This window comes from Pan paniscus, chromosome 3 (genome assembly GCF_029289425.2).
Source record: "Pan paniscus chromosome 3, NHGRI_mPanPan1-v2.0_pri, whole genome shotgun sequence".
NCBI lineage: Eukaryota > Metazoa > Chordata > Mammalia > Primates > Hominidae > Pan > Pan paniscus.
In genome coordinates this window covers 14,391,277-14,418,456 of record NC_073252.2, presented here as the reverse complement: position 1 = coordinate 14,418,456, position 27,180 = coordinate 14,391,277, and the positions used below count along the sequence as shown (strand labels likewise).

The 27,180-nt window shown below is 39.5% G+C and overlaps 1 long non-coding RNA gene across 1 annotated transcript; it reads right to left on the bottom strand.

Moving 5' to 3' along the window:
• LOC130541420 (uncharacterized) lies at positions 1-27,081 on the bottom strand. Its single transcript, XR_008955474.1, has 2 exons — positions 26,947-27,081; positions 1-1,592 (listed from the first exon to the last, which is right to left on the bottom strand). It is a non-coding gene; the product is annotated as an uncharacterized LOC130541420 (long non-coding RNA).
• Positions 27,082-27,180: the final 99 nt, after the last annotated feature.

Here is a 27,180-nt window from a genome sequence, read left to right as displayed (position 1 = left end):
CACAGAGAAGTACAACTACTTATTTTCAGTACTGATGAGTTTCACACAACTTTTTCTACTTATCTACCTGCCTCATTTACTTTCCCAATTAAAAAAAATATCTAAAATCTGTGAGTCTTGACACAATGAACAGTAAAACCCTAAAGCAAATACTGCACTTTGGCTTGTTCTTAATATCTATTAGAATGCATCCCTTGCTTCTCTTTTCTTCCATTTCCTGCCATGTCTTTTGTTGATTTTTAAAAGTGCTTTTCATTAATTTATTTATCACTTATGCATCCTGGACTCTTACAAAAACGTACCAACTGATGTAAGATGGTTATTTAACTTTTCAGAACACATTGGGGGCTTAGCATTTCATCTCTTTGTCTAATTTCTGACTTGTCATTAAGACAGATTCTGAACAATCACTTCTGACTCCCAACAATCTTCAGCATTTGACATTGTAAATATTTCTTCCTTGTGTAATTTAAACCTCACGAGAGGCTAGAGATGAAATGTGGTCATTGACTTTTTGCAACTTAGAAAAAAAAAGCAGAAAGATATTTAGATTAAATAAAATGCTATGTTCACCCTGTTGGAGCCATAGCAGCTAAAACAACATTCCAGATAAAAGAGTAAAACAGTCTCGGAAACCCAGGTTGCTTTTCCACTCTAGGATGTCATACTTTCATGACAACACCTGGACATAGTTCACAGTGATGGTCTACGATTCTGATAATGGTTTCTAAGTGGTTTCCTAATAGGAAACCAAGCCAATTTTCTTTTGTCTAGTCTGTGATTAAGGAAACTAAAACTGAAGTATAATACACAAATCTTTCTCATATTAAAAACAAAGAACATCAACAATAAAAGAAAAAAGAAACAGAATCACAGCCCAGAGGGAGTGGTGAAGCCAAAAACATAACTGTGTTGCAACATCTGGATAATCCAGACATTCTTAATAGTTGGCAATGAGAAAGCTGAGATGGAAGTCACCATTAGAAGTTCTTCAGCAGTGATGATCAGAAGCCTTGGCAGTTCAACAAATTCATGGGACTTTACCACAAATCTGCATTGTTTTTTCTCAGTGGTAGCTCTCTTGATCTAAAATCTTCATGAAATTTTGCTCTTTAACATCAAAAGTATTCAGTTAGCTATTTAAACTATTGGATTTTGTAGCAGTAATGCAAAAACAGGCTAAATAAACCTAATGAATTTTGTTCTTAGAGGCTTAATATTAGTCACTGACCAATTTTAAACAATTCGATAAGAATACAATTATTGAAACGTGGTGTATTCTGTGAAGCACCATCTCCATGTTAACCCCAAACTTGTATCATTGAAAGTGGTTCAAAATTTCCATTTCAGTCATTTCCAAAGGGAATACCTTCCCAAAGAGCCCAATAGACCCAATATTACAGAATCTCTTCACATAGTTACTAATTTTGTTGGATATCTCTGGGATGTTTTTATCAATTTCCAAAATTCTTATGCTGTGCCATCTTCTTGGCTACTGTCTTTTGCTTCTGGTTGAATCAGGTCTTCTGGAAACTCAGCCTCAAAGATAGAGCAGATGCTAAATGACTGAGATATACCCATAGAGTTGGAACCTAAAGGCAGACACAAAAACATAAGGTATGATTCATGCCCATCAAATCTATGAATTGTTTCTGAAATTAGGTTTTCATTTCCACTGAATAGCTCTACAATTCTTTGACAGCTGTGATTCCATTGACTTCAGGGTAGTTTAGCAATGGGAATTGGCTATAGTCTCAAGTCACCATCTGTTCAATCCTCATGTCCAGCTTTCTCTTGAGTGGCTTTACTTTCTGAAACCAATCAGCCGAATTGAAATATATGCTGTCTTTTAACAGCATCAAGTTTGGTGAATCCATATCTCTGCCATGGCAGTCAAAAATTATAATTGAGGGTTTAAAGATGTGAGTTGTTTAGTCATCTGATTTACCAAACTCCTTAATCCGAAAAAGCAGATGAAAGAACCCCTTTCAAATATTTTCCTGACTAAATCATCCACCTATATTAAATAAACAAATTTATATTTCAAGTTTTTTAAAGTAAGTAGTACTAAGTATGCAGAAAATCTACAGCCTTTATCACCTCCTCAATTAAAATGCGCAATAAACTAGTTTTTACAAAATTCAGAGCCCTAACTCTCTTGATGCTTGGAATAATTGAAACCAAGTTCACTAATGTACTCTTGTGACTCACATTTATTACATAACTCTTTTTTTATTCCTTCATGATAAGTCTTCCTATAATAATTGAATTCTGCTTTTAGTGCAGACCAAAATGCTTTAATTTCTTATGGGAAGCTAGGTTCACACATTCTATGTCAGTAGGTAGTGTTTATGTTTTGTAGCATCCTCAAGGTAAATGCATTTGGCCTTATGTTGATTGTCCCTCTGAGGTGGTCAGACAGGTGAGTATAGAAGAGCTGGTGTCATAGTGCGTTTTGGTCTGCCGTAACAGATGACTGGGGACTGCACAACTTTATATAGAAAAGGGATTTATCTGTCACAGTTCTGGAGTCTGGAAAGTCCAAGATCAAGGCACCAGCATCTGTGGTGTCTGGTGTCTGGTGAGGGCCTTCTTGTTGCATGCTTACATGGCAAGTAAACAGACAAGCAGAGACCAACATTATGTCTTCATATGGCAGAAGAGCAGAAGAGAGTGAACCCACTCCCATGAACACTTTCTATAGTGGCAATATCTATTCATGAGGAAGGAGATCTCATGACCTAAACACTTATTAGGACCCAACTCCCAATGCTGTTGCATTGGGAATAAGTTTCCAATACATATGTTTTGAGGGACATTCAGACCATAGCTGCTGGCTATCAGAACTGGGGTTCCTGTGAATGCCCTTGACGCATTGGTATCTGATTTTAAACTGTGAGGTCTGCTACTTTATAGAGCTGCAGAGGGGACCCCAGGGGAGCTAAATCAAAGCCATTCACAAATGGTTTCCTCCAGAGGTCCCTCCTTGTTTCTGCAGCTCCTTCTTTTTATCAACATCTGCTAGCCTGGCTTGTCAACCTCTTTTGGATATGGATAACTGTTCCTATATTTCCCCTGTGTTCATATTTGGTAACTCACTTGCCAGTGATTCTTCACCCTACTTTTCCCACACGTTTTTGGTCACTTTTTGTATATTGTGCTTTGGTGAATTGCTTAAAATCTATTTGTAACTGAAACTGGCCAGGATCCCATTTGGAACCTTGCTGTTCCTGCATGCTGGTGGTTACCCAAAGGGCCATTGTTTTACCCAGGAGGGGCCATGAGAGTCCCGACAGTGTCATGCGGAAGGGATTGAGCTGGGGTGGGAGTGAGATGCAGATGGTTTCTAGCCATGTTCACTTCCCACTAAGGAAAAGCAGGCTTGTTTGTTTGTTTGCTTATTTATTAGTTTTTATTCTACTTGTGTCTGAGAACTCAATACCTGAACAAACACTGTGAAGGTAAATTCAGACTGTTTTCTATCTGGTGTTAAACCAAAACACTTTTCTTTGTGCTCCCTAAAATAATGCATCATATTAGGATAATGAGGTTAAAAAACAAGCCTTTAGAGTCAGACAGGCCTAAGCCCGACCTATCCCATCCCTTTCACTACTCCTCTGAAGCCATGAATGCTTAACCTAGGTCCTCAGCCCCTCTGTGTCAGTTCCTGTCTACAAAATGGGGATAAAAGTAGCACCTACCTCAAAAAGTGTTATGAACGTTATATGTAAAATCACATACAATGTGTCAAGCCAAGTACATGGAATACTTATGATAACAACATACCACATTCTGTTGACCAGCTTTTATTCTCTAACACTTTACATAGATTTGCTCATTTAATCCTCACAGGTGTTATCTTTGTCTTTACTTTATAGATGAAGAAGCCAAGGTTAAGAAAGATTAATATATATTACCCAAGATCACAAAGCTAGCAAGGAAATGGGCTGGGGTTTGACACCAGATCTCTTTTATTCTATAGCTTCTGTTCTAAAGATAGTGCTTTAGAACAGAAAAGTAAGGCATCCTGTAGAGCTTTCTATTAAGTGGTGAAGTGAAGGCAGACCTCTAGTGAGAAATTGAATCTGGAAGCCAATTTTCAGGTAAGTGTGCTATACAGTGTACCAGGAGGAGAGTGCGAAAATTATTGGTGAGATATTTGTATTCTCAAAAGCAGTCTTTCATTGCTATCAGTGTCCTTGATGCTTTGTGTGATTTTCTGCATTGATGAAACAGGTATTGGGTGTCTACTCGGTACCAGGTGTGTAAAGTACCATTTATACCAATAGAAATAATTGTTACCCCAACCCTCACCTTCTTAGCCCCATTCCCTAAATCACATCTTTTACCATGGCTTTTTAGGGGACCACATGAGCATTAGTTAAAAAGAAGTTTTCCAGAATGGTATAATAAGAAAAATTTCTTTAGGACTTGGGCCTGGGATCAAATCATGCCAATAAAACCTGATGTTTGAATATCCTGAGACTTGGTTTTCTCAGAAGTAAAATATGAAAAACTAGCAGGTAGTGAAACATCAGATCTCACCCTACTGTCCGGAGTCAAATCGCGTCCTCCCAAAAAACATATGTTGAAGTCCTAACCTGCAGTACCTGTACAGGTGATCTTCTTTGGACGCAGGGTTTTTGCAGATTTAATTAAATTAATATGAGGTCATTACATTGTGCATTAATTTAATATGACTAGTGTCCTTCTAACAAGAGAAAAATTTGAACACAGACACAGAAACACAGGAATACTATCATGTGAATATACAAAGACATACAGACACAATGAGGAAGGCCATGTGAAGACAGAATCAGAGATTGGAGTGATACATCTACAAGCCAAGGAATGCCAAGGGTTGTTCATCTACAGCGATCAGAGACTATGAGAGAGGCCTGGAACAGATCCTCCTTCAGAATCTCTGGAAGAAATCAGCCCTCCCAACACCTTGATCTTGGACTTCTGGACTCCAGAACTGGGAAACAATAAATTTATGCTGCTTTAAGCCACAAACTTTGTGATGTTTTGTTACAGGAGCAATAGGAAACTAATACACCTGCCGCGTAATGAAGTCAGGAAATAATTCCTTAGAAAGTTTAAAATGATTGCTGCAGGAGGAGAGAACCCGCTCTTAGGTGGCCTGCTGCATCAAATAATGGAAGCCAAGTCACAGTGAGTTGAAGTCCAGTTCCTACTGGGGATTAGAAGATGATCTGTTAACACCTTCTCCCTTAGTCCAGTTCTTCCTAGAGGAATATAATCCTCACGCCCACTAACCCACTGATTTCAGCTTCTTCAATATGTGTAGTTGTCTTCACCCACCTGCCTTTTTCCTTTTTTCTGTTTATCTTTCCACACTACTTTTTTAGTCCACCTGTACCTCAACTCAAACTTCACCTACTTTCTACTATCCCTTGTCACTTTAATTTAACTTGAGCACAGATACGCTGCTTCTGTGCCCAATCATTGATTTTGTTCTATTTGTCTTTAAACATGGCCATGTGTAGGGTCCCATCAACTCGCACATTTCGCTCACTCCTTCTTGAAAAGCCTGTTTCAACAGTTTTGTAGATACAAGGAAGCTAGTAGCTTAGTTTTGTATCTAATGTGTTGTAAATACTCCCTAGGTGTTCCATTCTTTGTTGAAGAAAGAAGCTAAAGGGAGGGGAAATGAAAGTGTCTTTTCCAAATTAGGTGATTGGTGAATCTCAACAGGCCCAAGATTCCTTAATAAGAATAGTAACAGCCAGATTCAGGCAAGCTGGCTTTGAATTCCCAAATCTCTGCTCTCGCACTGACTAGCTCAGTGTCCTTGCAAGAATTCCATAATTTCCATATACCAAAATGGTCAGGCTGTAAAATGAGGTAACAGTGCTGCCTTTCTTAAAGAATAGTTGGGCCGGGCATGATGGCTCACACCTCTAATCCTAGCACTTTGGGAGGCCGAGTTGGGCGGATCTTCTGAGGTCAGGAGTTCGAAACCAGCCTGGCCAACATGATGAAACCCCGTCTCTACTAAAAACACAAAAATTAGCTGGGTGTGGGGGCAGGGGCCTGTTATCCCAGATACTTGGGAGCCTGAGGCAGGAGAACTGTCGGGAGGCAGAGGTTGCCGTGAACTGAGATCATGCCATTGCACCCCAGCCTGGGCGACAAGAGCAAAACTCCATCTCAAAACAAAGCAACAACAACAAAAAGTTGGGAAGGTAAGTGGGTTAATAATGCATGTGTATTTTATGCCTGGTTCTTAGTAAGGTCTCAGTAAACATTAGCTCTTCCTATTTGTCTCCTAGATTTTTAGCAAATATTTCATTTTCACAATAATGCATTCACACAGTTGTCTTCATTATTTGTTTAACTAAGTCCTTTGCATACTTATTTTTATGCAGTCTCTTAATAAGAAATTAAAGCATAAAATTGAAATATAAATCTAATAAAAAATGGAATAAATTTTTTAAAATTCCATGCTAGTAAATCTTAGTGGAGTGTTTTTTTTAACTGCTTGCCACAGTTAATTTTACACCAGCATTTTATGAAGCATATTTTATTTTTTCTAAGTATTCAATTACATCAAATAGGTATACTAGTACAGGCTGATAGCTATAACTGGAAATAGCAGTAAATTTTAAAAAGCTTTTATTTAAAGAAAAAAAAACCTTTCAAAGTTACTGTCAAAGCTTTTCCTGTTTGTCTGAGATTGTGCACTTTAGGAATGAAAAGAAAAATTGAAATATACTGGAGGGAAGTTATACTCATTGGCATGAAATATATGAGAAAAGCATGCAAAGAAAGCAGTCCAATATATCAAGACAATTCTAGCTCTGGTCATTATACAAATTTAACATTACATCGTGGATATAAATTTCTTGAGTGAGTAGTTGATTCCTACTGGGCTGGAGAAAACATAAATGGAGCTGATATGCTTTCAAATAGACAATCTTTAGTCTTAATTTGAATAAATTTGGCCCAGAGGGTTTTTATTTGTTTCCTTTGATGAGGTTTTTTTCTTTTCCTCTTTTGTTTATCATTTTTTGGAGGGGGCTACTATATTATATGATTTAGCAATTAAAAGATTTAGGCTAATAAATGATTAAATGGAAAGATGAGTGAATCAATATATTTATAAAAGTCTGTTTTCTCCAAACAGTCTAAAATACAGACACCAGATGTCTAGCACGTAATAGGCACTTGATAAAACATTTTGACTGACTAATTCAATTTTATAGATCCTTTATTCTCCCAGATACCTGGTAAATTCTGCATCCAATAGGCATCAAAGTTGGCTGTCTATGTACTGTTGTTTAGCATGTATCTGTCTGACGCAAAGACAAAGTTACATGAGCCAGTGCCAATGTGAACAGATTCTGATCATCAAGATCTACTCCCAAGAAAAGGTGAGGATACAGGAGGTGGAAGTACCAAAGGAAAGAGGAAACTTCCCTCTTCCCACCACTCACTTTAATGGAGGAAGTCAAGCATAAGACTAAAATTAGAAGGAATGAATTTAATGTCCATATCTGTCACTTACTTGCTGTATGATATTGGGCAATTTTCTTAGCTACCCTGAGTCTCATTTTTCTCACTCATAAAATGGGAAGTATGCTTTCTCAGTGTTTTCCCAGTGGTGAGGATTCAAAGAAATCTCATGAATGTGTGCATTAAAATTTAATGTGCTTCACAGATATGAGACAATAACCACATCATCCACATTGGATGCAACAGAGAAGGTCAACTCCGTAAACTGTAAAAGCATAAAAGGTGAGAGACCTTCCACAGACAACTGAGGTTTAGAGACCTATGAACTTCAGGACCACATGACTCTGTTGAATGAATATTTTAATCCTTTGTTTTTAAGCAGTTTGTATAATGTGAAATTAAATAGCAAAGCTTGACAGCAAAAGGAACAACACAGATATATTTCAACACACTCAACCTCTTCCACAGTCATTCCTATAACTCCCAATCATACTTTTACTAAGTAATAAAAAAGGTGCTTTCTTCCTAGCAAAACCCAAACAGCCACGATCTGGACTGTGCCTGGAATCTCAGATGTTGTGTAAGACAGAAATGCATTATAAAACATGAGCTTGCCTCCCGTCAGTGCATCTTTATTGCATATTTATGCCTGTAGTTCCTGGGTGCTTCTGAGACAGGAGATATGCTTGTTTACCATTGGGACTGGTTGCATTTCTACACACCTGTGTGGAGTTTAATCTGGAAACCCCCTTCTGAGCCCCTTAAAGCTTTTTTTAATTTATTTTTTATTTATTTATTTTTGAGCCAGAAGGAGCCTGGGGAGTCTGCATAAATCCAAAGACTCTACATCAGGCACTGGCAGGAAGAATGTGTTGAGCTACGAGGCTTTTCCAGAACTTGCAGGATCAAAAACACAAGGGTGATATAGCAAGTGCACAGTGTCACAAAAGACAGGCACCAAATCACACATGCTAATCAGAATGCCTGAAGGTTGGCAGAATTCAGGCAGCAATTTCTCTTCCACCAATCTCCACTTGACTTTTCTTGGGAACCAACAGGGAGATGTTGGATTTGACTATTAATGAGTCAGTACACACTTTATTGGTCCTAAAGCACATTTGTCATGGCAATTTACATGAGTTAGCAACATGTTTCTAAAGCTTGCTACAGAATCTAGCAAGCATTTGTTTTAATGAGCTAACACACCCAGAATGACTTATACTTTTTATGGTATTTATTACATATTGTCATAAACACTATTAACTTAAATTATGGAACCATTTGCACACTCAAAGAAAAAACAGTGTTCATCATTAGAGCAAGAAAGAATCTTTAGAGACACCCACTCCCACACTTTGTATTCTGTTGTATATAGAAGAAAATCTGGTGGCATTCTTTGTCTCATCTTAGCTAAAAGGAAATCTGAAGATCTGCAACTTGGCTGGGGTCCTGGAAGTCTGGGATGGAGAGAGAAAGTCCATGGACTACAGTGGGTTAAACATAGGGACCTCCCAGTGGGTAGAACCCATGAGAAAAACTGAAGCCAGCTTTAGATAAACAGGGAGCCAAGTTATCAATCCTTAATAACTAGGAAGGAAAGTCCAAGTCATGGGAAAATTTAAGGATAATCCAAAGATTAATGGAGTCTGGAGAGCCCCCTGGAGTAGGCAAAACGTAGCACCAGGCACATTTCATGTTAGACTGTACTCTTGGCTGTGTGGCAAGAAGCTCTGTCAACTTGGACTTAAGCTTTCCATAATAATTACTAATTTCCTGGCTCTTAATATACATGTCCACTTGCAACTGGCATAAACTGGTTTTAAAGGCCGTATTTTGATGTGATGTGTCTCTCTAGGATTTTCTGGAATGCTAATATTCATCATCTCCCACATTTCTTTAATCTCTCACACTCAAAGCTCTTTCTTGATGATGCTGCCTTCCTGAGAGTTAATGTGAAATGGTGATTTAAGAGTGTAGACACTGGTTCACCAACAAGCTATTTGTCCTTGGGACACTTACTTAACCTCTGTGTTGTAGGCAAACAACTCAACCTCTGTGCTGTATGTAAATGGGTACCATAGTAATCTCTTTAGGGTTAGTGTGAGGATTGAGTTATAATACGCCAGGTCCTTAAAATAGTGCCTGGCAATTAATGAATGCTATTTAGGAGTTTCTAATATTTATTAATTTTAATTATGTATCATCCCTCCTCTATTGTCTAAGGCTAGCAGTGTGCAGGGAAGCAAGCATGTAACAGTTTAGATTTAAAAAAAAATAACAGCATTTGATTTTCAGCTTAATGGGTTTTTTAAAAACTGTTTTTCATTTTGAAATAAGAGAACGAGACACATTGGTGTAAATAAGCAGAATCCCTTTGAATGTAAACTGATGCAGTTATGTTAAATTGGTGACTCAAATTACATAACATTGTTATTACTTTTTTCCACATTTTATTAAGACTATAAACCTTTGGATTGAAAAAAGTTCAATGAACCCCAGATTGAGTAAATGTAAAATTCAAAATCACACAAAACATATCACTATATCATTTAGAAATAGATATATATATGAATAAAAACAATAAATAGGAAAGGCAAGATTAACAAAAATTTAGGATTGCAGTTACCCCTGGAGAGAAGAATGGGGGACTCAAAGCCTTTAAGTGTATTGGTAAATGTTTTCCCTCAGGTGACCTAAGGGGTAACTAAGTAGTATTATTATTATTTAAATTGAATATGTACAAAATATGTTTTGCAAGTATGCTAGATATCACAATAAATAGAAAATAAATTAATGAAGTTCATCCATTCTTTTTATGTGTTACTTATAATAACACTAGCCAGAAAACTGGGAGTCATTCTTGACCACTCCCTCACCAAGCAAATCTAATTAATTATCACATTCTACTTCTCCCTACCTTCACTATCACACCCAGGCCCAAGCCACGTTGACTCTCACCAAAAACACTGAAGTCCCTTCCTCTCTCTTAAACCCCTGCTCTAATCCAGTCTCCAGATAGCAGCCAAAGGAAGCGCTTTAAACCTTATCTCTCTTCAACTTCTCTATCTCTCCATCCCCTTTGCTATCAGAAGCAACAGGTGACAAGTAAATTGCCCAAAGTCGCACAGCCAGGAAATGGCAGAGGCAGGACTTTGGGTGATATTGGGAAAGGCTTAGCCACTGCCTCACACAGGGTAATCTCTGGCTAAAGGACAGATTTATTTCTCCTTGAATTACTATCTCACTTTCTTTGTCTGCTTAGTTTTCCTTAACTCTGACCTCAAACCACAATTTCGAAGAAATGCCTTCCTAAGTCCCTGGCCCCATTGCAGTAAGTCTCCACTGTGTGTCCTCCAGCACTTTGTACATTTCTAGTAACATCCCTCCTCCATTCTATTGTGACCTCCACAAGGGTAGGAGCCTGTTTTGCCCACCATCATAGTGCACACCATACACCCTTACTCACTCTGGTACTCTCCATGTCCATCTCTCAGAGAAAATGATAGGTTACCAACCAGATCTCTCATCTTACATTCCAACAATAAGCAATCTGGTCTGCTGATCCTACCCACAGGGCTGTGTGTGAGACAGGTGGGCTGGGGGACAGAGATCAGCCCTGGCCTATGGAACCCGAGATAGCCTGCCCCATGAAAGGGTCCTGGTGCCCAGGTGGAAATGAAAGTGAGTTTGGATACCCAAGACCTCAATCTCTGGAGCCAGTGAACAGGTCACACATTAGCCCCTTCTGCCTCTGTTCTTTCAATCATATCCACTCCTCTCACTTGGAGATTGGGTGGAGGGCATCTGATGTCCACCCCAAGTATGCTGGGGCTACTAGTGACACAGACCAAGGTGGCCAAGCAAGATAAAGTCAGGATAGGGATGGGAGGGCAGGGGCAGGTATGGCCAAGGCTGTGGAACTTCTCCAGAGAGCTGAATAAGCTTGATCCTGCTGAGGTCTGGCTCTTTTCCTTGGCAGCACTGAACATATTTACAATTATTGTCCATGATATTTCTGCTCCACAATAGAGGCAGGGTACCTTCATGCTCCTCTGAATTCTTGTGTCCAGCACAGAGCATGACCAAGGGCATATGTTCAAGAAATGGGTGGTGCGACCAACCCCGATGAGTCCTTCAGGTCTGACTCAGGTACTTCATTGAGAAGTCTTTATTCGTTGACACATTTTTTAGTTGTTTTGGTGTTCTTCACCATGGGACCCCATAGCCTTGGTGCTCTTGTATTGTGAGCTCAAAAGACATCTGCCGAATGAATGAATGGACACTTGCAGGCTGACTCTCTCCTGAACAGTTGCCAGGTCCAATGCTCTCTGTCTGGAATCCTCTTTCCTCTTCATTTACCTGCTCAGTTTATCTCAACATTTGAGGGATTGCTAGATACTTCACTCTCTTTCTGGGCTCAAGGGTCACTTCCTCCAGAAGGCCTTTCTGACTCTTTCCTTTAGGGTCTCCTCGACTCCATGGCCACTGCACCTAGGTGGACCTGTCTGCCCCAAGATCAAGATGGTACCTTGAAACCAGATCTGATTCATCTCTCTGTAGCCATCATGTGGCCATGCTTGGCACCAGTATGGGTTCAGGAAACACCTACTGACGGCATCTTCTCTTAGGAGAGAGACAAACTCTGAAGCGGACTGATCCTGATTGGGATGCCAGCCCTGCACTTGATAGCATAGCCAAGTTCCTTTCTTTCTATAAGCTTTCTGGGGTAAAACAGACTGCTGAGCCTGGAAACGAGGTCTAAACTATCTGGCAGAGTTGCCAGGATAGTCATTATCCCCTCAACCTCAGGAGAGAGCAGGACAGGATAAGCCCCTTAATATCTGGTACTTGGTAGTCCAGATAGCTAGGACAGGTGGGAGGAGGAGGAGAAGTTAGAGTGGAATTCATCCTTTTCTGCCCTAGTCTAAGGTTCTCCTTTCCCTCCACCCTCAAACTCACCTAGAAAACAGAGCCCAAAAACTAAGTACTGATGTTTTATTTGGGGAGGTGAAAACTCAAGGCATTAGGAGTGAGAAGCAAGGGAAGAAGCAAGAGAGGAAATAATGGGAAGTAATACAAGATGATGTATTACCAGGCTGGGCACTGCTTCATGACAAGCCTTGAGGAGGGACAGCAGTTGTGTCCACCTGCTACTTGGGAAGTCTCCCCATAGACTGTGTTATTTTGGAGAAATGATGCTTTGCAGCAATTCATGGAAGGGAGGGAAGAAGGGGGAATTTATCTGCCTGGCAGTTAGCTATCTCCCATTTTCCATTAGTCAAATTTTACCCCATAAGTATTAACTCACCCACACTTCTAGGTTTGCTGGTGGCAACTTGGGATGCCAGATCTCATGCCCTGTGGTATGGCATTTTATTAATGTCTTTAAAGTGGTGGGAAAAGACAGAGACTCTATGCATGTGGCCAGGGAGAATCTGATATAGTACATATTTCCTGTCCAGTACAGTCCAATATTGGTTTTCTCATTTTCTGGAAGAGAACACAAGGCATAGTGATCAAAGATCTTTCCCAAGGTCACATGCTTATTAAGGATTTGAGTGCTGTCTGGCTCTGGAAACTGTGGAAGACCAAGATAAATAACTTGAATTTTATGTAGCAGGTAAAGGAGTCACTAAAGGGTTTTAAGCTTGAGAGGCACATGAGATAAAGAGCTTTTTAATGAAGCTCCCAATCTCTACTGTGCCCTACCTTCCCACCTGGCTAAACTCCAGTAGAAGGAGGTGGCCGCAGAAGAGTTAGAGCATTGATGACAGGTTTTGAGAAGTCTCTGGGTTCAGAGCTTCATTTGGGCTTCAAGTATTGCTCCATAATCATCCTGTGTTCATCTAAGCCTCCACCTACCAAAGAGAAGGTAGAGAAGCCAAAATGAGAAGAGATTGTCCTAAAGACGAGGAGAAGGAGGACCATCCATCTCTTCATTATCAGCCTATGAATCTGAAGATCTTGGCATCTGCTGATGAATCCTTTGGTGTTGCCTGAGGTGGTCAGATCTCATGAACTGTCAGCCCCACTGATCACATCTATGCGATCTATATCTGTTATATATCCACATATTTCGCCCAAGCTCATCAGAAGGGAAGAAAGGCCATGTACAGCCTTCCTACCTGTATGTGTAGGGCCTCTTACTTGGGCAGCCTGGTGCACCACCTGACGCTGGCTTAGTTCCTCAGCCTCCTGATCCATTTCACCCTGGTATCAGCTGTACATGGGGACTGTGTGGGGTCCAGATCCACTTCAGGCCAGACAGGAGACCAGTCACTGCAGTGTCATAGGTGGGTGTCCAGAAACCACCACATCCAGTAATGCCATTTGGATCAACTACCCCTAGTAAAGTTCTGAAAAACTAAAACAACAATTGCTTATTGATTTGTACATACATTGCATTTCTGGAATTCAAGCATATAATAAAAATAAGCAAAAAAAAAATACTTTAGCATTTTATAAAAACTAGACATATGTTCTAGGCCCATGCAATTATAATCAGGTTTTTTACTTACATGAGTGTCAGGTTGGCCATTCAAAATCATGTGGGGCACAGGATAATTATCTATTTCATGGGAGGGACTATACAATGTATTACAGGACGTTGAGCCTACCTAAGCCCTGCCCTCCAAACACCAGTGGGCCCCTTCTGTCATTCATCATAATAATAAAAAAAAACTCCCCAAATTTTCAAAATGCCTCATTGGGTAAATTATTGCCCTAGAGAGTATCCAGGACTGGGAGGTAGCTTATTGGTGGAGTAAAAGCCACAGAGTGGGCAAGATTGCCCAGGAAGTTCAGAAAGAATAATAAAAGACCAGGGACAAGGTCAAGTGAAATACAAACATTTAATAAATAGGAAATGGTAAGAAACATCCTGAAAAGACTGGAAACAGACAGAAGGAGAACCGTTTCAAGGCCAAAGGAGAAGAGGAACAGAAAAGGGGAAATAATGTTTTCTCTAGAAGAGACGAGTCAATAGTGTCAAATGAAATAGATAAATTAGGTGAAATGAGGAACTGATGTAAGTCTACTGAATTTCACAATTAAGAAGTAATTTCTGAATTGTCCCAAGGCTGTCAGTGCTGCCTTTGTGGATTGACAATGTATTGCCGCAAATTTGAAATTGGACATCAAAACTGGAGACACTACATTGTTAAATCTTTCTGAAAGGGGGAGAGAGATGGGAATTATGATTGACATGACTCATTGGATCAAGGCAACTGAATTTTAATTCACATTCCATCGCATTTCCTTCAAGAAGTACCTTATCATTCCATGCTTGTAAAATGCACAAGCAATGCCTGGCCTCAATCAAACTCTAAAGAAGCGTGTTTACCTGTTCATATATTTGCTTTTTAAAACAAAAAACATTTCTGATTTAAACAAGTGAGACTTTCTTGAATAAATTCTACAGTGGGAAATTGAACATGCATAGACCTCTCTCTTCCTCTTCTTGAAGTCCCTGGCAATATCTTAAAGTATGGTCTGTGTACAGCTACAAACTACAGCTCATGTAAACAATAGCATGTTTCTTTCTCTTTCCCCAACATTAGCGACTCTGACACTTCTTCTGTTTCTTTCCAGGAGACAGAGGTCAATATTGCTGTGTCTGAAATCCCATTGCAGAGCTTCACTAGGGCTCTCCACAATAACTGCACCTCTTTTCAGAAACGTCAACAATACCTGGGCTGTAAAGAATCCTTTGCCAAAATGTGTCTTTAGTCTTGAAGTTGAATTGGTAAAGAATAGCATCCTCAGCATTTCATGTTAAGAGTAGAAAACTTGAGCATGTTTATATGCCAAAGAGGGCAAGACAAAGAGGGGGAGGCTGATGGAACAGGTGTTAAAATGATTCAATGATGAAATAAGAACATCAAGGCTGGAAGAAATTGAACTAAAACTCATAGATAGAACGAGACCCTCTTTCAGTGTATAGAAGGTAAAAAGAAAGGTATAATCACACCTCTAGGGAGTGGGGCTTGGAGGGTGAGATGGTGCTTTTTAGAAGCTCATATAAAAGGGCCATATCACTTGAGATGCATTAGACTGCAAATAATAAATGTCCTAAGTAAACAGGTTAAACAAGAAAGATACTTATTATCTCATTTAAGAAGAAATATATCCAGATTTATTTAATAATAATGTGAAACAGTGAATCGAATTATCTGAAAATGACCATAAAAACTCACTCTCAGTTGCTAGGAAAGCAGGCTGGCTGTCATGAGGGAATGCAGAGTGCTTGCTACCTTCTCTAAGTGGGCGGAACAGTAACCAGCCTAAGCATTCTGTGGAGTGTGACCATTGGCTCCCTTCCCCTAGCATTCCCAGACAATTTTTGTAAACTTATTGTTTTCAATAGATGATCCATGGTCCCTAAACCAGCAGCATCCACATCACCTGGGAACATGTTAGACATGCAAATTCTCAGAGCCCACCTCGGAACACTGAATTAGAAGCTCTGGGGGTGGGGTTCGGTAATCTGTATTTATCAAGCACTACAGGTTCATGCTAATGGTTAAAAAGCACTGTTGTGAACATCTGACACCCAAAATCCAGATGCATGGACTAGATCATTGAGGGTTTCAAAAGCAATGATGAGAACTTTATGGAGTCAAGCAGGAGAACAGTTCTGTGTGATACCTATACCATGCTGCTAGTAGCCACCCTCCTGGAGTCATTTCAAATTAATTCTCAAATTCAATTAGGAAAAGCAAACATTGCTGTTTTTTAGCAAATGTTGCATAAATTTGATCAATCACAAGGGTATTCACAAGAATACTGCAGAGACAATGCCCTAAAGGTCATGCTGATTCAGTTTTACCTGATAATTTGCCTCAATAATATAAATCTGAGAAGTATAGTAAAAGAACACAAGACAGACCTAGACTGGCATCCGAGATCTATTTTTGACCATGTGTATCTTAACTTCTCTGAGATAACTTTACTCATAAAGCTTATACACACTGATCTCTTAAAGTTACTGTAAAAGAAAGAGGATAACATGCACTATACATAGCACAGTGTTTGAATGTGTCAGAAGAGCTTAGTAAATGATGTGAAAAAAAGCTCATTGCTGTGTGGTTTTTGTTGTGACTCTTGTAGTTATTGGTGCCTGGGTGTGATATTGAAAATGTAAAGAGGAGGAATGATAATAGCTGAAGTGAATGTCTTAGAGCTTTCGTAGGAAGTGCAGACTGGGAGAGGAGGGACACATAAAAGGCTTCCAATGCTAGAGATGCTTAAAATAAATCTTGAAGAATGAGTAAGAGAGAGAAGAGGCTCAAGGAAAGGTGATTCAAAGCTGAGGACACAATATAGATATTGGCATGGAGGCACAAACAACTCCGCCTTTTAGGGAATATCTAAGGAGTGTCGTTGGGATGAAGAGTAGGACCCATGACAAAGAGAGGGATGAGATGAAATTGCAGGCTAAGCCAGGGTCCTGACATGAAGACCCTACTTGGTCTACCTAAGGAATCAGATATATATTTGAAGAAAATGTGAGGACTGGTGTGTTTTTAGCAGGAAAATAAGATCTGCTTTCAAAACCCTATAGAAGCTGAAGGGAGGAGAATGTATAGAAATGAAGAACTTGGAGTCAGAGGACTTGTTTGGAGCTTGTTATCATAAATCAGGACAGCAAGATGAGGGCCTGGGAAAAGCCATGAGGGGAGTGTGAGCAATTACCCTAAGAGATTTTAATTAAAAAATGTTTTCTGATAGATAACAGTATCCTGATTATGAAGACTTCCCACATTAAGAAAAAAAGAATAAACGGAATGGACTCTGAATACGTCTTATGTGACTATCAATGTGCCAGGAACAATGCGGCTTGGTTCTTGAGTTTAACACCTTACAGCATCACAGGGAGAACAAGCCACACATGCCATGTACTGTTAGGAAAAGTCAAATTAAGTATGTGCTAAGTGCTAGTAGGTGTACTTCAGACACAACTAAAGCAAGGTCTTGAAAAAAGTATTCTGGCCCCAAACCCAGAGTCCCAGGATATAATTTCAACTTTGTCATTGCCTTGGAGAGCGGTGACCTTCACTGTCCCCTCTGGGTCTTATATTTCTCCTTTATATAAATGACGAGATTGATTTGAATTGAAAAGATAAGAAAATGACCCAGGCAATGCTTCTCCAAACAGAGCTTATGCCTGCAACCTGGCATACTGAAAGTTACAGAATAGACAATATGCATCATCTCCTGATAATAAATAATTCAGATACTATCTTTCTGTTAAAATAAATGTAGACATAATCATTTTGCATATAATGTAAATATTCATACATTTTAAAGATAAATCACAAAGCTTCAAAGACATATCTGGCTTGCAAGGTATAATAGACAGACTTCTAAGATGGCCCTCAATGATCTACACCTCCTGGTATTTACATCCTTTTGCATTTCCTGTCCTTTGAGTATATGCTAACCCTAGTCACAGAAAAAGAAATAATTAATAGAGTGAACAGACAACCTGCAGGATGGGAGAAAATATTTTCAATCTATACATACAATAAGGGTCTTGATATGGTTTGAATCTGTGTCTTGCCCAAATCCCATGTCACAGTGTAATCCCCAATGTTGGAGGTGGGGCCTGATAGAAGGTGAGTTGTTTATGAGGATGGTTTCTCATGAATGGTTTAATACCATCCTCTTTGTACTGTCCTCACGTTAGTGAGTGAGTTATCACGAGATCTTGTCATTTTTAAAGTGTGTAACACCACCCCCCTCTCTCTCTTCCTCCTGATCCAGCCATGTGAAGTGCCTGCTCTCACTTCACCTTCCACTATGATTGAAAGTTTCTTGAGGTCACCCCAGAAGTCAAGCAGATGCCAGCATCATGCTTCCTTTATAGCCTGCCGAACTGTGAGCCAATTAAACCTTTTTGATTTATAAATTACCCAGTCTCAGGTATTTCTTTATAGCAATGTGAGAATGGACTAATATAGGTCTAATATCCAGAATTTACAAGAAACTCAAACAACTCAACAAAAAGCCCCAAGTAATCTCATTAAAAAGTGGGCTACAGACATCAATAGACACTTTTTAAAAGAATACAAATAGCCAACAAGCATATGAAAAGATGTTCAACATCACTAATTATCTGAGAAATGCAAATTAAAATCACAATGAGATACCTTTTTAAGCAAATCAGAATGGCTATTACTAAAAAGACAAAAAATAACAGATTTGGCAAAAATTTGGGGAAAAAGGAGCTCTTATACACTGCTGGTGGGAATGCAAATTAGTACAACCTTTATGGAAAACAGCATGGCTATTTTTCAAACAACTAAAAATAGAACTACCATAGAATCTAGCAATTCTACTACTGAGCATCCACCCAAAGGGGAAAAAAATCATAGCAAAAAGATACCTGCACTGGTATATTTATCACAGCACAATTCACAACAACAAAGATACAGAATCAACTTAAGTATCCATCAATGAAAGATTAGATTAAATGAGGTATATATACACAGTGAAATACTATTCATTCATAAAAAAGAATGTCTTTTACAGTGACATGCATGGAACTGAAGGCTATTATCTTAAGTGAAACAACTCTGACACAGAAAGAAAAATACCAAATATTCTTGCTTATAAGTGGGAGCTAAAGAATGTGTAAACATGGAAACAAAGAGTAGAATGATGGACAATAAAAACCCAGAGGGGTGCTGGGGTGGGATGGGGGTCATGATGGGAGATCAGTTGGTGAGTTCAATGTGTGTTGCTCCAGTGCAAGCCTTGACTTCACCACAATGAAATATATCAGTGTACCAAATTGCACTTACACCCCATGAATGTATATATTAAAAAAAAACAGAATAGAATAGAATACAGCAAAAGTAATAGAAATAAATTTGCAAGTTTGGGTTAGAAAAAACTAGAAACTCTCACACTCTCTCTCTCTTTCCTCTCATTTAATCCCACCAATGAAGCCAGTTTTCATGTTCTCAGCTGCCCTACTGAGATGGGCAGAAACAGCCAGCAAAGAACTAAAGCCCTCAGTCAGACTATCCACAAGGACTGAACCCTGCCAATGAGTAGATACATGAACTTGGAAGCATATTCTTCTGTATTCCGGTCTTGAGATGATTGCAACCCTGGCTGACCCTTTGATTGTAAGAGATCCAGTGACCCCAGTTAAGGTGTACCTGGATTTCAGCCCCATGGAAACGATGAGATAATACAGGTTTGTTATAGTGGTAATCTGTTATGTAATGCAATATACACAAGGGATCACTTTGGGCTGTGGTCAGAAACACCCACTGAAATAGTTTTTCCCTTGTCTCTGCCCTTAGCAGCAGTTGGTGGAAATGTCTATGAAACATCTTTAAGAAGAGCAACCTTTAATGAGGTGAGGGTAAGTGAAGGAGTGTTCCATTGAAAGGGTGACCTCAGATTCCAGATCTCTAGAAAAAAACTTCTCTGGGTGAGAAAGCGTTTATTTCTGCTGCTCCTTCTCAAGAACTTTTTTGAAATAAATGAAAGTAAGGGAGATTTGTAAAGACTGTCTTTAGAGATAACAAGTGAAATTATCATTGGCATCCATAACTCAAAGACAATGTGGATGAAGATGTGTAATGTGAATGTAAACTGTGCAATTTTATATGTGTTTTATTTCACTTTAACATGGAGGTGTGGGTTGGCAGACAGATGTATATGGGTGGCAGATATTTCTTATAATTGGCAGAAATTATTTACTAGTTTGTGCTTATCATAGGAAAAATGGAGGTTCTAGAGCAGGACAATCTGAGTTAAAATTCCAGCTCATCTGCTCACTAGTAGGGCAAGTAAATTGCCTCTGTTTTTTCCTCTGTAGAATGAGTATTATAAAAATAAAAATAATAATACCCCTTTATTGTTTTTTTGTAAGGATCAAATGAGTTAATTTTTGACATAGTATATAAATTATCTATAACTACATCTATGTAACAAACAACCTAAAATTCAGTGGCTTTAAACAACAATGTCTTTTTGCGTGTGAGTCTACAGGTCACCTGGATGGCTCTGCTGATCTGAACTAGTATTGGTAGATCTCAGCGGGACTGGCTCATGAGTCCGAGGTCAGCTGGTGGATGGGCTGAGGGCTGGTTTCTCTAGGGTGTTCTCATTTACACTGTCAGGAAGTTGGATAACTGTTGGCTAGGGTGATGGAGTTTGAATGGGTCACATGTCTCAGATCTTTCAGTAGCCTACCTTGAACTTGTCCATAAGGTAGCAGCAGTGTTCCAAAAGAGAAAGTGGAAGCATGCAAGACTCTTGACACCTAGGCTTCTAACTGGTAGAACACCATTTCTGCTGTGCTTTATTGGTCAAAGAAAACCACAAGGCCAGCCTAGACTCTACCACTTGATAGAACTACAAGCTCATACGACAAAGGGAAGGGAATAATTGTCACTATTTTTGCCAACAATCCGCCATAGTTGTTGGAATTGAAATGTTAGCTATTGTTATTATGATTAGATGAGGTTGTGGCATAATAATACATAAAATCCTAGAATGTCAGAGTTTTAACAGCCCTCAGAGAACAATTAGTTTATATAGTCAATGCTTTTATTATATAAATAGGGAATGTAAAGAAAGCCAAGCCATTTGTTTTAGGTTTCCTGGTTAATGATGAGCTTGGACTAAAACCCAGATCTTCTGACACCTAGGCAATATTCTTCTCAAAGACTCTGAACCCTAATATATATGACTATCTATGAATGTACATGACTACATTATTATTATTTATATATATGTAATTATAGTCATATTTTTACTTAGTCTACAAAATATTATCTAGATATTTGCTTCTTTACTTGTTAGTTTAAGGCATATGAATGCAAAGATTTTGTTTTGTTTTTTTTTGTGTGTGTGCTGATTGTTTCAGTGATGCCTAAAGGATGCTATCAAGGATCTTTGGACAAGGATCACAGAATGTTGAATTGAAAACATTTCCCAAAGCCCCAAGACATATTTCAACACTCACCTCCAGAAACCATTGTTGCATGGCTGCCCAAGATAAGACCAGCCCTACTTTATAATTCAGCTTTACTTCAGGGCAGAGGGAGTGAGGCAGAGCATCATAAACCCAGCCAGTGGAATGTGTTATAAAAGCCCTTGTTCTTTCACCCTAAGGACAAGCTGTGGAGAAATGATATGGGAAATGTTGATAGAGAGTCCCTGCTTCTAGAGAGCAGTGAATTCTTCGAAAAGCTAGTCCAACCCTCCCAGTGACTATAATTGCCATGGAAGCCCAGAGGGCTACGCATGGAGACATAATTGTGTTTGCTGCTGCTGTTGTTGTTGTTGTGTTGCCATTTTTGGTTGTTGTTCTAATGGTCCTCGGCACATGGCATGGTGTCATTCATCCATTTAGGGAATATCTCAATAATGGGGAGCCAAGTGTTTTTTCCTTGTGTGTTGCTTTTGTCAGGATGATCTAGATTATGCAGCAGTAACAATCAAAAGTTCCCAAACCCCAATACGTTAAAACAAGAAATATGTGTTTCTTACTGTCATGAAATTCTCATTATGGATGAGCTGGAAACTGTACTGTTTCTCTTTTCAGTGCCCAGGCTGGCAGAACAGCCCACTCGAAATCACTGCAGATTGTTGTGGCAGAGGAGAAGACAACATAGTGATTGAGAACTGGTTCTAAGGTGTTTTCCCGAAAGAGATAGCCTGGCATTTAACTGGGTGGGCAAAGCAACGCCTACAGCCATGCCTAACTGCAAGGGAAGAGAGAAGTGCAATTTTACAAGATGCCCAGAAAAAAAAACCCAGAAACTATAATACTTTGAGGAGTTTGAATGTCTACTAGGCACATACCCTCAAGTTAAGGTTATAATAGAGGCTAATGAGTGGCAGGTATATGAATACGTGCATCAACATTAAACCCCCAGATTTTATGACAAAGCTTACAATGTCCCATTCTCTTTAGGCAAATGAGATTCTCCCTCATTTCACTCCTACTTATTAGAAAGAATACAGACAAGGCAGTAAGACTTCTGTTCATGGGTAATCTCTTCTTTACTCCCATCCCATGGTAACCACCTCATCTGCTAATTTTATGGGATTTTGTTTCATGAAATTCCCTTTCTCTTCGGTATCTCCGACACATCATGTATCTGATGTCCCCACTCCCAGCGATCACCCTTTCTCTTCCCATCTTTTCACAATCAAGAATCTTAAGCATACTCAGAATCTACTCTGTCCACTCTCTAGTCTCACATTCATCACATTTTCAGGTTCTACTCATACTCTAAGGGAAGCGAATAAGAAAAGGGTGAGAGTCAATGAGGTTATCTTAGAATTCTGCCTGCCACAGCAAAGGCCAAAGAACAACAAATGTCAAGTATAGGTGGGAGCACTATTTCACTTGCTTAAAATGTCTAACCCAATAGGATAATGCCTGTTGAATGAAAAAAAAAAAAGTGAATGAATGAGCACATGACTGAGGCCTCTGAATCATCCTCTATAATGCTACCTTTATCCCTAACAGATAGTATCTGTAGTACTTGTTAGTAGTACCCTGGAGGGGTGTACTACCTGTTAGGGGTAGACTACCCAGACATCATGGATATCTTGGTCATATGAAAATCCTGGTACCCCAACAGGAATGCTTCTCACTATCTTACCTTTAATGTAGCATAATGCCCTGGCATAAAACCTCTGCCACTGGATGGTCAGGGTTCACATTTCACCTATCCTTTTACTATTTTGTCATGCTATCCAAAGTCACTGAACCTCACGTAGACTCAGCCTTTTTTTTTTTTTTGTAAATATAACAATAATAACTGTTTCATAGTGTTTTCACAAGGATTAATTAAAATGTCGTAAGCACACATCTAGGCACACACTGAGTGCTCAACAAATGTTAGTTAACATTGTTATTATTGCTGTTGTCACTTTCATCTATTCCTTTAAAGCATCAACACCTTGTTGTTCACCTCTTTTCTTTTTCCTTCCTTTAGTCTTCTTCTTTCACAGAAATAATCAGAAGCCTATTACATTTGCTAAAGTGCTGATACCATAAAAACAAAATCACCTTTTAGCCAGCTCACTCTGCCAAGAAGTGATAGGATTAATTTGTGTTCCCTCCCCATCACCCACTTCCTGGAACTAGACCACAGAAAGTGGCAGAAAGTAGAACATGGGGGCTGAGAAGGCCTATTTTTTTTCTTCGTTTGAATACAGTGATGTGGATAGAAAGGGCCTAAAGAGAGGGTAAACTTCTCAAAAAGAAAATCACAGATGGTTTATTAGAAATGGCTTTTCCATTAACCATCAGAGTGACCTTGGGTATGTTGCACTTCACCACTGCAGTCCTGTGTCCCCTCCTCTGCAGAAAGAGGAGATTACCCTGTGGTATCTGGCATCTCACACTGACATTCTGACATCCATGATACGAGGGCAGCACTGCAAACAGCCCAGAGCCTCCTGTGCAGGAATGGAACAAACATCGTCCTGATGGCTGAGGAAGGCTCGGCTCATTGATTTGACCAGCCTTGTATTGCCAGCAAAGAAAATGGTACCTCCCTCCATGAGATAAAGCTGAAAGCCATGGAGCAGAAAGGCAGCAGGAATGGGAACTCATTAATACCAATACTCTCCAGGTCTATAATATTACATTGGATGCTACAGAGCGCTTCCACATATATTATCAATCTGGATTTCACAAACAATGGCATGGGGTAGGTAGAGTGGTTATTAGTATCTGCATTTGTGACAGACCTAAGTTCAGGCGTCTGCCCAAGATGAGAGAGCAAAGGTTAAGACCCAGATGTAGCATGGTAAACAAGTTAAAGAGATTTTAGGTCTATAGCCTTAGATTTTTGTCTATTGTCTCTCTGGTAGTTGACCTTGGAACATGACCTTTTACAAATTCTCTACTCTGAGATTTGCACTTTCCTGACCTATAAAAGAGGAATAATAATAATAATAATAATTAAAATATCAAAGGGTGGTTGCAAGGTTCACATCAGATCACATATATGATTCCACTTCATGGACTATAAAATGGTGAGCTTAGTTAGTTTTTTTTTGAATTGCCTTGGCACCTGGCACTGCATTGTATTCACTCTTTCAGAAATGATAGCTCATAGACAGGCAAAACAGTCTACATCATGTGTCTGGCAGATTTATACTCCTGAAACTACTCCTTCATCTGTCTCATTCAATGTCTCACATCACAGGCTTAGTAAGTCCCTAACACTTCTCTCCCCAAATCTATGTCCCTGTCTTAAAAATTATCATAAACTTCAACCCCACCAAGGACTTTTACGGTGATTAGACCCTCTTAATTCAGCCACTGCCCCCTCCACTGAACTCAGAGATGGATGGTCGCCTGTCAGTCTGTCCAGTTGGGCAATATCTACCTTGGTAGAGAGACACTACCTACCTACCTTGTTATTGGCAGGCCACAGGAAACAGAAGGAACACATACTTGGGAGGGGTGAAAATAAGTAATTCCAACTCTAAGTTGTTGGAACTTTAAATTATTTTGAGCCTTAAAGGAATAAGATCACAGGGCCTGAGTCAGGTGATAGGCAGCTGCAACATAGGCAGCTGTAACATAGGCAGCTGTAAACTTTGTTTCTGTTACTATGGATTAGCCTCCTCCTTCACCTATATTGTTTTATAAAATGTAAATGACTAAAGGGCACCAGGGAAGGGAAGACCCCTACCCTCTTATTGTTGATTTTTGTTATAGAGTAACTTCCCTCTTACCTCTCTCACACAAACACCACAGCTGTCACATTATCTAATCTAGTAGTCCTAACTTTTTTTGACACCAGGGACCAGTTTCATGGAAGATAATTTTTTCATGGGTAGGGGTAGAGTGGGAGGAATGGTTTCGAGATGAAACTGTTCCTTGAGATGAAACTGTTCCACAAGAAGTACGCATCGTAGATCCCTCACATGCACCGTTCACAATAGGGTTTGTGCTCCTATGAGAATCTAATGCTACCGCTGATCTGACAGGAGGCAGAGCTCAGGGGGTAATGCTTGCCCACCCACTCTCACCTCCTGCCGAGTGGTCCAGGACCACTGATCTGTAGCCCAGGTCTTGGGGACGTCTAGTCTACTGGAATGTTAAATATACTCTTTTAAATTGGAAAGGAAATGAAAAGTTGTACAGAAAAGAAAAACTGTAATTAAATTGTTGTAACTCATAAACCAGCCTTGTATAGAAAATGTTGTAATCCTGTTAAATTTTTTTGTTTGTTTTCTTCCTTTATAGGCAAAATCTTAACTTTTAACTTCAAAGAACTGACCTCACTTCTCTGATGTCTGTGTTTTCCAGGTGGCCATTCCCAGCTTTTCATGTGAATACACTCTTTAAACTGGATTCTGATCTTTCTGATTATTTCTCTCCCAGCTCTGCCACTGGCCAGCTGGGTGACTTTGGTGAAGTCACTGAATCCATCAGAAGCACAGTTTCCTTTTCTACAAAGTAGAAAATACAATTCCTGTCCTCCAATACCACAGATTTCTGAGCATCAGTAATGGAGGTGTTGTAGAATCGCTTTGTGAATTCATGTGCTATGGAGACAGTCCTTGTTCCTGATTTGTTATTTAAACATTGTAATTTTTTTGATTGTTTACTGAAGTCATGTCTGAAAACTCCCATCTGTAACTAATCTCTGACTCAATGAACTTCCATGATAATGTTTTAAGAGAGAAAAAGAAAAAAAAAAACCATATTCTGAATACCTACTAAAAGCTAGATAATGTATTAAATTGACTTGTATTGCTTATCTCATTTTAGTCCCACAACAACCCTCTGAGGAAAACAGGATTCTCACTGCCCAGAAGGTAAGCAGCTGTCTTGGGTTTCTGGCCTGAGTAACCACAGGCTTAGTGATGCTAATGACAGACAAAGAAGGACTCACGGGCTCTGAGCAGATCCTGGGGGGGGTACTTGCTGATATACCCAGAGGGAGCTGTCCCGCACGTAGGCAGAACTCAGATCTGCACCTGGAAGGGGTCTTAGCTGAGCCTGGACACTTGTGGGTCATTCATGAGGAGGAAAATGAGACTGAGTGTGTAAATGTGGTCAGTCAGGGAAAATGTATAGACTGAAATATGGAGACCACAATGGAATACTTGGAACTAACATTTTAAAAATGGACTAAAGAAGAGAATGAGATGGAGAAAATTGAGGAGCTGCTAGAGAAGCAGGGGGAGTATGACAGTGAAGGAAGTTCTCACTTAACATTGTCAATAGGCTTTTGGAAATGGCAACTCTAAACAAAACAATGTGTGAGTGTGACAAAACCAGTTTTACCATAGGCTAATTGATATTAACAAGACTTAAGTTTGTACTCCATATTCTGGTCAGAAAAACATCATTATACTTCTAAATGGAAACTCCAAACACTTCTAATATTAAACATTGAAATAAATGTGAGATATGCATGTGTTTAAGAAAAAATAATAAAAACAAGTTAGATAATTATTTACTTATTTATTCTAGTGCAGGATCTTGGGTGGCTGGAGCCTGTCCTAGCAGCTCAGGAGCCAAGTGGGACCCGACCCTGGCCAGGATGCTGTCCCATCACAGCACACACTCATGCCCACATCCACTCTCATTCAGACTAGGACCACTGAGACACACCAACAAACCTAATGTGCACAGCTTTGATGTGTGGGAGGAAACTGGAGTACTCAGAGAAAACACAGGCAGACACAGACATG